This window comes from Moschus berezovskii, chromosome 12, assembly GCF_049115385.1.
Source record: "Moschus berezovskii isolate FMDL1 chromosome 12, NW_MosBer_1.0, whole genome shotgun sequence".
Lineage (NCBI taxonomy): Eukaryota > Metazoa > Chordata > Mammalia > Artiodactyla > Moschidae > Moschus > Moschus berezovskii.
The window spans coordinates 97925982-97939838 of record NC_142471.1 but is presented as its reverse complement, the minus strand read 5'-3'; the positions used below and the strand labels follow the sequence as shown (position 1 = coordinate 97939838).

The 13857-nt window shown below is 42.0% G+C and overlaps 1 pseudogene; it reads left to right on the top strand.

The window, feature by feature from the left end:
* Nucleotides 1–1420: 1420 nt before the first annotated feature.
* On the top strand, nt 1421–3707 carry LOC129555922 (calcineurin subunit B type 1 pseudogene; annotated as a pseudogene).
* Nucleotides 3708–13857: the final 10150 nt, after the last annotated feature.

The following is a 13857-nucleotide window of genomic DNA, read 5'->3' as shown; positions in this document are numbered from 1 at the left end:
AGCTTGTATTCTGGAAGTTCTCAGTTCACATACTGTTGAAGCCTAGCTTTCAGGATTTTGAGCATTATTTTGTTAGCATGTAAAATGAGTGCAATTATGTGGTAGTTTGAACATTCTTTGACATTAGAAAGGAAACTGACCTTTTTCAGTCTTGTGGCCACTGCTGAGGACTACCTTTACTTATGTATGATTGATAAGTAAAAGTATATACTTTGTACAACATGGATTTTTTAGGGTGTACAACATGATTTGATATGTGTAAACTGTGGAATGATTACTACAGTAAAGTTAAATAACACATTCATAATCTCACAAAATTGCTTTTTAAGAATGCTTAATGAACTGTGGTGCTGGAGAAGACTCTTGAGAGTCCCTTGGACTGCAAGGAAATCCAACCAGTCCATTCTAAAGGAGATCAATCCTGGGTGTTCATTGGAAGGACTGATGCTAAAGCTGAAACTCCAATACTTTGGCCACCTCATGCGACGAGTTGACTCACTGGAAAAGACTCTGATGCTGGAAAGGATTGGGGGCGGGAGGAGACGGGGACGACAGAGAATGAGATGGCTGGATGGCATCACCGACTTGATGGACATGAGTTTGAGTGAACTCCAGGAGTTGGTGATGGACAGGGAAGCCTGGCGTGCTGTGATTCATGGGGTTGCAAAGAGTCGGACACGACTGAGCGACTGAACTGAACTGAATGTTTACTTTCTTAGTAAATATCAAGTATCCAAATGGCATTATTAACACTCGACTCCATGCGTGTATTCCATCCTGAGAACTTACTTGTCTCATAACTGAGAGTTTGTACTGTTTGATCCCCATGTCCCTATTTCCCACACTCCCAAGCTCCAAGAAAGCACCATTCTACTCTGTTTCTGTGATCAGTTTGTTAGGTTCCACAACACAAGCAGCACTGTACAATATTTGTCATTTTGTCCACCATATCTCACTGGGCATGGTGTCCTCCAGGTTCATCCACGTTGTTGCAAATGGCAGGGTGATATTTGTAACTGTTTGATGGAGTCTTTAGTATTTTCTATGTGTAAGCTCATGCCATCTGCAAATACAGATCAGATCAGATCACTCACTCAGTCGTGTCCGACTCTCCGCGACCCCATGAATCACAGCACGCCAGGCCTCCCTGTCCATCACCAACTCCCGGAGTACACTCAAACTCATGTCCACAGAATCGGTGATGCCATCCAGCCATCTCATTCTCCGTCGTCCCCATACAGATAGTTTTACTTTTTCCTTTCTGATTTGGATACTTCTTTTTGTTGCCTCTTTGCCCTGCCTAAGACATCCAGTACTGTGGTGAATAAAAGTGGTGAGAGTGGGCATCTTTGTCTTATCCCTCATCTAGAGGAAAACTTTTCATTTACCATTGAGGATGCTAGCTGTGGGACTGTCATATATGGCCTTCATTATGTTGAGGTACCTTCTTTCTATACCTGATGCTCGACAGGTTTTATCCTGAAGGATGTTTTATTTTGTCAGATATTTTCTCAGCATCTATTGAGATGATCATATGGTTTTTATCCTTTATTTTCTATCAATGTGGTGAATCATATTGATTGATTCACATATGTTGAACTATCCTTGCATCACAGGGACAAAACACCACTGATCATACCTCTTAATGTGCTGCTGAGTTGGTTTACTAACATTTTGGTAAGACTTTTGCATCTATGTTCATCAAAGATATTTGCCTGCAATTCTTTTCTCATAGTGTTCTTGTCTGACTTTGGTAACAGGATAGTGCTGGCCTGGTAAAATGAGTTTACAAATGTTTCCTTCTCTTCATATTTTTATTAGAGTTTGAAAGTGAGAGGGTTAACAGGTAGGAAGGCCCCCAAGGGACAGGAGGATATAAACTGCAAGTGGCAGACATTCTTTTCCCAAAACTTAGGCTGATAATGGCTCAACAAACCAGTATTCATGCAAATTGTTTTATGGCTGGAGATGACACACCTTGTGCCATCCTATCTCAAAAATGTGTTTTGTGGGAGAGGGCCTGGTGAAGCTCCCTCAGCCTTGAGGTGTTTCCCTTATTTGATTAGCAGCCATCTAACATACATAAAGGAGAAGGCAATGGCACCCCACTCCAGTCCTCTTGCCTGGAAAATCCCATGGACGGAGGAGCCTGGTGGGCTTCAGTCCATGGGGTTGCTAAGAGTCAGACACGACTGAGCGAGTTCACTTTCACTTTTCACTTTCATGCATTGGAGAAGGAAATGGCAACCCACTCCAGTGTGCTTGCCTGGAGAATCCCAGGGAAGGGGGAGCCTGGTGGGTTTCCATCTATGGGGTCACACAGAGTCGGACACGACTGAAGTGACTTAGCAGGAGCAGCAGCAGCAACATACATGAAGTGCCTTGCTAAAAACTAGCAACGGGGAACCCTTTCTGATGTCTATGTCAGATGCTTTCTCTGCCTCTTTTTCTACTTTAATAAAGCTTTGCTACACAAAAGCTCTGAGTGATCAAGCCTCATCTCTGGCCCCAGATCCAGAGGCCACGAATCCTGGCGTTGTTCACGGCTCTCAGCAGCAACCTTTCAGAAGGACTGGTGTTGGCGCTCCGCTTTCCCCTCCCTCTCCTGCCCTCCCCCTTTTTCGTGCCTTGAGGTTGCGGGTCAGTGCAAGCCACTGCAGTGAGTCCTCCGCTGCGGGCGCGGGCACGACGAGTGCGGGGCTGCAGCCCCCGAGCCTCTTGGCCCCCTTCTCCCCCGCCTCCCTCCCTGCTCCGTCTCCCCGCGCGCTCTCCGTCTCTGAAGCTCGACCCTAATTTCTCTTCTCCCCGCCAGCTCCCGCGTGTCCACTCACCGCGGCCGGCGCGCTCCCCAGGCCTGCGCCCCGCTCCCCTGTGGGAGCCGCTCAGAGCGCCGACACTGCGCCAGCGAGCCGCCGACCGCCCAGCAAAATGGGGCAAGCTATCCTTCGGAAATGTGCTCGCGCTTCGATGCTGATGAAATTAAAAGGCTAGGAAAGAGAGTTAAGAAGCTCGATTTGGACAGTTCCGGCTCTTTGAGTGTGGAAGAGTTCATGTCTCTACCTGACTTACAACAGAGTCCCTTAGCACAGCGCGGAACAGATACATTCGACACAGAGAAATAGACTTTAGAGAGTGCATTGAGGGAGCCTCTCAGTTCAGTGTCAGAGGAGATGAGGAACAGAAGCTGAGCTTTGCTTTCTGTATCTGTGACATGGATAAAGATGCCTATATTTCCAATGGGGAACTCTTCCAGGTGCTAAAGACGATGGTGGGGAACAATCTGAAAGATAACACAGTTACAGCAAATCGTAGACAAAACCATAATAAATGCAGATAAGGATGGGCATGGAAGAATATCCTTTGAAGAATTCTGTGCTGTTGTAGGCGGCCTAGATATCCACAAAAAGATAGTGGTAGACGTGTGACTCTTGTGTAAACAGTACCACCCAACACTTTTGCTTTCTTCTCCATCTCTGAAGATCTGCTCAAGACGTCCAGCAATGCTCTCTGTGTATTTAAATGGAAGTATTTTTCTCTGTGAAGCCACATTTTCCAACATGAGCCTCATGAAGCGCGACTAAGTGTTATTGAACTCTTATTCTCTCAATAACTCAGTGTAGCACTTTAAAGCTGAAGGACAGCAGCATGAAAAGAGCATATCAATGTGGCGAAGAAAGGGGAGGGGTTGGCTTTTTAATTTATTTTTCTTCATCTTTTATAACATATTTACATATGTAAATACTTATATATAGATATATGTAGCTTTCTGTATGTATAGTAGGTTGGCTTTAATATACTTGATTCAGAAACAAAAATGATAAAAGAGTACAAAACTGCCAAGCAGAACATTCAACATCCTTACTTTTATTTCACACAGTTTTATATAGAGATCGAAGATTGTTCAGTTTGAGCCGGGTGTTAGGCCAGCTGTTTTCCTGTACCTGCTCTTTCTCCTTTGAGAGATCGACAAAGCATTTGTTAACATTTTATTATTTACCTTGATTACACTTTTGTAACAAAGGCGTCTGTAACTTAATTTATACCTATGGTATATTTCCAGGGACTGTGTCTCATTGCTGAGCAGCTTTGATGGCGTCTCTGCTCGAGGAGAAACAGGGTCCAGCACTGCTGCCATGAGCTGGTTCTTGCGTTCACGCCATCACTGCACACGGCTTACACCTCATGATGTTACTTCATAACTGGAGCCACTGTGCTCATTAGGTGTCCCTGAGTCAGTGTCAGTTCGTCGTGATTTTATTCTTAAAGAACAGAAGCTGTGTGAGGCAATCCTGATTTGATCTCAGACATGACTTAATGAAGAGTTCCAGAAATAATCATGTAATAGCTCAGGATACCCGTTTATGTTTCATTACATGGGTGGTAAATTGTCATTAAACTTACCTTTAAACCATAAATTTTCCCTTCTCTGTTTCAGAAGACTTGCAGCTAATCTAAAAACTGGTGATGTTTAATGCACATGTGTGTATCTGTACACCCACATATATATGGCTTACCTGGGAGAAACCTTATAAACTGTTTGCCACAGAAGAGCAAAATTAAATCCAAATTTATACCTCTTAAATTTCTTTACCACAAGGCATAGAGAGTACATGATGGTGTTCTTCCTCTGCCCGAAAATGTCTCGGGTGGGTAACTTAATACTTTGTGTGATTTAAAAGTAGTGTACCATGCTCTGCCAATTGATGTTATTATCCCTTCCCTTTTCTGCAAAGGTACTATTGGCTGGAAGAAAACATTCTGGTTAGCTTTGTTAGGACTGTAGTCTTTCCCTATAATAGATTTTGTAGAAAATTGGTTTTATACTCTGAGTGGGGAAGGGCAGGTTGAATCAAGGTTGAAGCCTGCCACCGCTGTTCCTTCAACTGAGTGCTGCACGCCATGGGCTCTGTCTGTGTGAGAAATCCCGGTGCTTGGTGTCCTTGCATGACATGGAGTTTTGCATGTAGATCAATTTAAAATGTACCTCTTGTTTACATAATTTGCATAATTTTAAAACATAATGTTGCCAAACTTTGGAAATGTTAATGTTCAAACTGAAAATCTCCACATGTAACTTTCTTCCTCTGGATCAGTATGTGGTTTATAATCCCAGCTAGTGGTTTGATCTATTCCAGTGTCAACTGCCATGTGCTCTGCTTCAAGAGGGGAACTCGTCTTTTGTGAATCTTTTGTACATAAGTATTTGTTACAGATATTTTAGCAAATGCTTTCTATTTCTCTTGCTTGTGCATATCTTGGCTGGCATTACAGAAAAATAGTGCAAACATTATTTCCTTACTGGGGAATGAGGGTTTTTTCTTTTTCTTTTTTTAGTGTGTGTGGGTGGGTGGGGGGGGTGGTTTATGCTGAATGTTTAGTTTTTCTTCTGCATGAAACATCATGTTGTGGGATCTTTAGGAAACTTCATACTGTATGAATAAGAAAATAAAATATTTGAAACTTGAAAAAAAAAAACAAAAGGACTGGTGTTGATCCTTAAATATTTTGTGGAATTCACCCATGAAATCATTTGGTCCTGGGCTTTTGTTTTTCTATTATTATTATTAATTATTACTGCATTAATCTCCTTACTAGTTTTGTTCAGATTATATATTTCTGGTCAGTCTTGATAGGTGATTAGGTTTATAGAAATTTATTCATTTCTTCTACGTGATCCAATTGCTGCTGCTGCAGCTGCTAAGTCACTCCAGTCGTGTCCGACCCTGTGTGAGCCCAGGATAACTGCTTACAGTATTTCCATATGACCGTCTATCACAGTATTTCATATGACTGACTGACCTGAGGGTTCTCTCTTCATCTTGTTTATTGTCTCCTGTGCTGTGCAAAAGCTTTTAAGTTTAACTAGGTTCCATTTGTGTATTTTTGTTTTTATTTTCATTACTCTAGGAGGTGGATCAGAAAAGATTTTTATGTCAGAGAGTGTTCTGCTTGTTTTCCTCTAAGAGTTTTATAATTTCTGGCCTTAGATTTATGTCTTTAATCCATTTTGAGCTTATTTTTGTGCATGGTATTAGGGAGTGTTCTAATTTCATTCTTTTGCTGTAGCTGTGCCATTTTCCTAGTACCATTGAAGAGGCTGTCTTTTCTCCATTGTATATTCTTGCTTCCTTTGTTGTAGATTAATTGACCATAGGTTTGTGGGTTTATCTCTGGATGTTTTATCCTGTTCCATTAATATATAGTTCTGTTTTTGTGCCAGCACCATACTGTTTTGATGACTATAGCTTTTTAGTATAGTCTAAAGTAAAGGAGTCTGATTCTTCCAGCTCCATTTTTCTTTCTCAAGATTGCTTTGACTATTCAGGATCTTCTGTATTTGCATACAGATTGTAAAAAATTTTTTATCTAATTCTGTGAAAGACTACCATTGGTAATTCGATGGTAATTGCATTGAATCCGTTGCTTGCTTTGGTTAGTATAATCATTTTGGTAATACTGATTATTCCAAACCATTATTCCAAGAACTATTTCTGTCATCTTTCATTTCTTTCATCAGTGTCTTATAGTTTTCTGAGTACAGGTCTTTTACCTCCTTCAGTAGGTTTATTCCTAGGTATTTTATACATTCTGATGTGATGGCTAATGGAATTGTTTCCTTAATTTCTCTTTCTGTTCTTTTTCTGTTAGTGTATAGGAATGCAAGAGATTTCTGTGAATTAATTTTGCATCCTGCAACCTGATCATATTCATTTATAAGCTCTAGCAGTTTTCTGGTAGCATCTTTAGGATTTTCTATCTATGGTATCACATCATCTACAAACAGTGACAGTTTTTACTTCTTCCTTTCCAATTTGTATTCTTTTTTTTTTTTATTCTCTGATTACCATGGCTAGGACTTCCAAAACTATGTCAAATACAAGTGGTGAAAGTGGACATCCTTGTTTTGTTCTTGATCTTTGAGGAAATGTTTTATGGTTTTCACTATTGAAAATTCCCATTTCTTTAGTGTCAGTTTCTGAATTTTTATTATCTTCCTTTTGTGGTGTCACGTTTGCTCTATTATTCATGTTCTGTTTAGCCTTGAATTGCTCTCTGTGCATTCAAAGGAGCAAACACCACTTCCAGTCTTTAGGAGCTAATTTTGACAGCTAAAAAACTTCTTTTACGCCCCTGGGCTGATGGTACTGTTTGTGAGAACTCAGCTGAGTGGGTTGGAGCCCAGTCAAATGTTTACTAGTGAGTCCACAGTAGGGTTTGCAGTTGAAAGTCCCATTAACAGGGTCTCTCTCCTAGGTGGGTGTGAATTCTGTCTGGTCTTTGAGTTGATGGCACTGTCTCTAGGATCTTGTTCATTAGAGCTAACACTAGACAAAGACCTGTTGAGGGTCTGCAGACAGTCTGCAGACAGTGCTATCAGATTCACAGATGTGTGTGACTTCGGCAGGTCACTTTAGCAGGCACGATTCCCCCAGATGTAGCTGAGAGGAGGTGGTGCTGAGCCACAGGGCTGCTTTCAGGAAGCACAGCCACGACTGGGCTTGAGGCAGGCTCGAGGCACAAAGAAGGGTGTCTTCTGCCAGGTTCCTGTGGAGTCAAGACCCCTCTACTGCAGCCTGAGTGCAGCCAGGTCCGAGGGCTGCTGCAGGATCCACAGGTGGACCAAGATCAGCAGACCTGCCTCTGGGAGCACAAACGGGCATGGCTCCACGGGGGTCACTGGGCATGTCGGAGCACACTCACAGCTGGGAGGAGTCCAGCCAAGTTACAAGACCAAGTCAGGACCTACAGACTTACCAAGACTGAAGGGTTTGCCTCAGAGGCAGACACTCACTTCTCCCGTGTGGACCCAGGGTTTTCAGTCCTTCCACATCCCTCAGGAGGAACCCTGCAGCCTCTCCCCTCACCACTTCCCGCCCCCATGTTTGTTCTGCATTATCTTTGATTCCTCAGTCCTCCTAATCATCCAAGCCAGATCCCCTTGACCCATAACAAATTTTATTCCAGCAGGGGATCCAAACATCCATGCATTCATTAGAAATTTGTAGATCAGAGTCTGGCACCAAACCACAGCTTAGCCTCAGGGATGCAGTGAAGGCCTGGCCGTATCCGTGCCCTTCCTGAGAATTTACACAGCACACACATGGCAGGTGTGAAGTGGGGATGTGCAGACACGGCAGCAGCTCTGCCTTGTTCTCTCTGTGCACCTGTCTCCTGACTGCTTCCTCCTAACTGGGCTTCCACTTCCCTCTGAGGACTACACTTCAGCTCCTGATGCCACATCACTGCATATGAAACAGGGTGTCTTGCATATTTACATTCCAGCCCCACAGCAAGTGAACAATGACTGGTCAGAGTGGCAGAAGGAAATCCCACTGTCCTTACTCTTGCCAATTTTATGCTCCAGAGCTCCCTGTGGGATCAGGCTGAAACTTCACCTGAAATCAACCACATTCATGCTTCACTTCATCTCCTTCCCTACATGGTTTCCCTGGAGAATCTGCTTAATAAACCGCTTGCACAAAGTGCTACCTCTCGGTCTGGTCTAGGAAACCCACCCAAGGCAGTCAGCCAATGGCTGCTAATGGCTGACAATAGATGTTTGGGTTGAGAAGCTACTTACAATTCAGGTAAATAATAACACCAATGGGAAGTGTGTGTTATGGGCAATGATGGACTTCTGGATGGTGTGCTTTGGGGCCACCTTGTCCCACTGCAGGGGGAGCAGCACCAGCTTACCAAGGATTCATATGGGTTCAGCACTTCCAAAGACTTTCACATATGCCCTGTTTGATGCTCCCAATTCCACCCTTCCTGGGAGTTCCATGTAATGTGATGCAGGTGATTTTCAGTCCTGCTTTCAGAGAATGTTCCATCATCATCTCCACCCTTCTCATGCCACAGGCTCCCCTCCATGTCTACTGAAGACTTCAAGGACAGGTCTCCTTTCAAAGGGCTGGGGGAGAAACACCTGAATATGTGGTTCAGGCTTTTGTACTGTGCACTTTGCTCCTCTGACTTCTTCACTTCACTTCACTTCAGTCGCTCAGTCGTGTCTGACTGTTTGCAGCCCCATGAACCGCAGCACGCCAGGCCTCCCTGTCCATCACCAACTCCCGGAGCTTGCTCAAACTCATGTCCATTGAGTCAGTGATGCCATCCAACCATATCATCCTCTCTCGTCCCCTTCTCCTCCTGCCTTCAATCCTTCCCAGCATCAGGGTTTTTTCAAATGAGTCAGTTCTTCACATCGGGTGGCCAAAGTATTGGAGTTTCAGCTTCAGCATTAGTCCTTCCAATGAATATTCAGGACTGATTTCCTTTAGGATGGACTGGTTGGATCTCCTTGCAGTCCAAGGGACTCTCAAGAGTTTTCTCCAACACCAAAGTTCAAAAGCATCCATTCTTCAGTGTTCAGTTTTCTTTACAGTCCAACTCTCACATCCATACATGACTACAGAAAAACCATAACTTTGAATTGATGGACCTTTGTCAGCAAAGTAATGTCTCTGCTTTTTAATATGATGTCTAGGTTTGTCATAGCTTTCCTTTGAAGGAGCAAGCATCTTTTAATTTCATGGCTGCAGTCACCATCTGCAATGATTTTGGAGCCCAAAAAAACAGTCTCTCACTGTTTCCATTGTTTCCCCATCTATTTACCATGAAGGGATGGGACCGGATGCCCATCCCTAAGCCCTGATGATCTTAGTTTTTTGAATGTTGAGCTTTAAGCCAACTTTTTCACTCTCCTTTTTCACTTTCATCAAGAAGCTCTTCGGTTCCTCTTCACTTTCTGCCATAAGGGTGGTGTCATCTACATATTTCAGGTTATTGATATTTCTCCCAGAAACCTTGATTCCAGCTTGTACTTCATCCAGTCCAGCATTTTGCATGATGCACTTGGCATATTATAAGGTAAATAAGTAGGGTGACTATATACAGCCCTGATGTACTCCTTTCCTGATTTGGAACCAATCTGTTGTTCCATGTGCAGTTCTAACTGTTGCTTCTTGACCTGCATACAGATTTTTCAGGAGGCAGGTAAGGTGGTCTGGTATCCCCATCTCTTGAAGGATTTTCCAGTTTGTTGTGATCCACACAGTCAAAGGCTTTGGCATAGTCAATAAAACAGAAGTAGATGTTTTTCTGGAACTCTCTTGCTTTTTCTATGATTCAAAGGATGTTGGCAATTTGATCTCTGGTTACTCTGCCTTTTCTAAATCCAACTTGAACATCTGGAAATTCATGGTTCATGTACTGTTGAAGCCTGAATTGGAGAATTTGAGCATTACTTTTCTAGCATATGAGATGATTGCAACTGCGCGGTAGTTTGAACATTTTTTGGCATTGCCTTTCTTTGGGATTGGAATGAAAACTGACCTTTTCCAGTCCTGTAGCCACTGATGAGTTTTCCAAATTTGCTGGCATGTTGAGTGCAGCCCTTTCACAGCATCATCTTTTAGGATTTGAAATAGCTCAACTGGAATTCCATCACCTCCACTAGCTTTGTTCATAGTGATGGCTCCTAAGGCCCACTTGACTTTGCATTCCAGGATGTCTGGCTCTAGGTGAGTGATGACACCATGGTGATTATCTGAGTCGTGAAGATTATTTTGTGTAGTTCTTCTGTGTATGCTTGCCACCTCTTCTTAATATCTTCTGCTTCTATTGGGTCCATACCATTTTTGTCCTTTATCGAGCCCATCTTTGCATGAAATGTTCCCTTGGCATCTCTAATTTTCTTGAAGAGATCTCTAGTCTTTCCCATTCTATTGTTTTCCTCTATTTCTTTGTATTGATCACTGAGGAAGGCTTTCTTATCTCTCCTTGCTCTTCTTTGGAACTCTGCATTCAGATGGATATATCTTTCCTTTCCTCCTTTGCCTTTAGCTTTTTTCGATCTACACTTTATCACTGCCCAATGTCTGAATAAACTGTATAGACCATTAATTACAGCAAATGTATTCATGCAATCAACAGCACTGATTGATCCTCTATTAAGTACCAGAGACTATGGTATCTATTTAAGATATAACAGTAAGAGAAAATAAACATGACCTCTACCTTTAGTGAAATTACAGCCTATTTCAAGAGGAACACATTAATAAAATGATCACTCAAGTTAATGTCAAATCACAAGTATATGTTCTGTATAAAGGAACAAAGAAAATGGTAAATTTCTTGCTAAAACCAAACCTATTTTTTAAAAAAACAGGTCAACATCATTAAAGTACTGAAAGAAAAAATCCTAGGAATTCCATACCTGGCAAAAACATCTCTCAAATATGAAAGTGAAATAGTTACATTATCTGTAAATGGTCAAAACATCCCAATTAAAAGGCAGAAAGTTTTAGATTGGCATAAAAAGCATGCTACCCACTCAGAAAAGTACCTTAAATATAAAGACACAAGTACATTATAAATAAAAGGATGGGAAAAGATATTCTATACTAATGACAGTCAAAAGAAGACTAGAGTGATGATGTTAATATCAGACAGTGTTCATTTCAGAGCAAAAAAATATTGCCAGGGATAAAGAAGGTGACCTAATAATAAAGGGTTAGAATAAAATTTGAAACAATTAATTAATGTGACATAGTGGTCATGTATGGATGTGAGAGTCAGACTGTGAAGAAAGCTGAGCGCCAAAGAATTGATGTTTTTGAACTGTGGTGTTGGAGAAGACTCTTGAGAGTCCCTTGGACTGCAAGGAGATCCAACCAGTCCATTCTAAAGGAGATCAGACCTGGGTGTTCATTGGAAGGACTGATGCTAAAGCTGAAACTCCGAGACTTTGGCCACCTCATGCAACGAGTTGACTCACTGGAAAAGACTCTGATGTTGGGAGGGATTGGGGGCAGGAGGAGACGGAGACGACAGAGAATGAGATGGCTAGATGGCATCACCGACTCGATGGACATGAGTTTGAGTGAACTCCAGGAGTTGGTGATGGACAGGGAGGCCTGGCGTGCTGTGATTCATGGGGTCGCAAAGAGTCGGACACGACTGAGCAACTGAACTGAACTGAAAGATCCTTAAATTTTTATGCACCCAATTATAGACTTTTGAAATATATGAAGTAAAAATTGATAGAACTGCATGGGGAAATAGACAAACCCACAGTTGTAGAGGGAGATTTCAAAGTTCTTCTCTCAGTAATTGACAGAAGTAAACAGAACAACAACAAGGAACACCTTGACCACCTTGGTTTCACTCACACTCACATGGCACTCCACCTGATGACAGTGGAAGACACAGTCTTCTTGAGGCCATCAAAACACTTACCATGAAAGACCGTACACTAGAACATAAAGTAAGTTTCAACAAATGTCTAAGGATTTAAGTCACAGAAATAATGTGTGCTGACCACAATGAAATTGCATTAGAAGTCAGTAATAGATATACACCTGGAAAATGTTCAAATACTTTGAAACATAATAATGCATTTCTGAACAACACATGAGTCAGAGTCATTCAAGAAATCAGGAAGTTAGATCACATTCTGAACTTAATGAAAATGAAAAGACATATGAGAATCTGTGGGATGCTGCTAAAGCAGAAGTTAAGGGGCTATTTTAACACTATATCCATGTAGGGAGAAGGCAATGGCGACCCACTTCAGTACTCTTGCCTGGGAAACCCCATGGACATGGGGTCTCGAAGAGTCAGACATGACTGAGCAACTTCACTTTCACTTTCATGCATTGGAGAAGGAAATGGCAACTTACTCCAGTGTTCTTGCCTGGAGAATCCCAGGGACGTGGGGGGCCTGGTGGGCTGCCGTCTATGGGGTCGCAGAGTCGGACACTACTGAAGTGACTTAGCAGCAGCAGCAGCATATCCATGTAGAAAGAAAGAAAAATTCCAATTTCGTTCCATGAGCAAGAGGAAGCTACTCAATATTCTAAGCAGGAGAATAACATAATTAGATTTCAGTTGTTTACATGTCATTCTGTTCAGCACTAAAACATATGAAGCAACCAGAACTCTCATCTACTGCTCTGGGAGTAAAACATGGTACAACCACTTTGGAATAAAGAGCGGTAGTTTCTTATGAAACTAAAAAATACACAGCTTTGATCCAGTAATTCCAGGCATAATTACTTCCTGAAAAGAAACAAAGGCTCAGCCATGTCCAATTCTGCAACCCTATAGACTGCAGCCTGCCAGGCTCCTCTGTCCATGGGATTTCCCAGGCAAAAATACTGGAGTAAGTAGCCATTTCTTTCTCCAGTGGATCTTCCTGACCCAGGGGTTGATCCCCTGGATCCTGCTTGGCAGGTGGATTCTTTACCACTGAGCCACCGGAAACAAAAACAGGTGTGTGTGTGTATTCATGAAAGCTCTATTCCTAATAGCCAAAGTTATAAATGATGTTACCAAGCCACATGCAAAACAATAAAACTGAACAACTTTCTTACGCTACTCAAAAAATTAACTCAAAATGTGCTAAAGATTTACATGTAAGACCTGAAAGACCTGAGGCAATAAAATTCCTGGATGAAAACATAGGAAACAAATTCCTTGACATGGGTCTTGGCAATGATCTTTTTGGATATGACACCTAAAGCACAAGCAACAAAATAAAAAATAAGTTGGACTATATCAAACTAAAAGGTTTCTGCACAACAAAAGAAACAATCAACATAAAAAGGTAACCTACTGAGTGGAATAAAATATTTGTAAATCACATATCCGATAAGGGGCTAATATCCAAAATTTGTAAAGAACTGATACAACTCAATAGCAAACAAGCAATCCAAATGACAAATGAATTCATATTAAATGAACAAAGGACCTGAATAGACATTTTTTTTCCAAAGAAGATATTCAAATGGACAAGAGATATGTGAACAGATACTCAACATCACTGACCACCAGGGAATGAAAATAAAAACC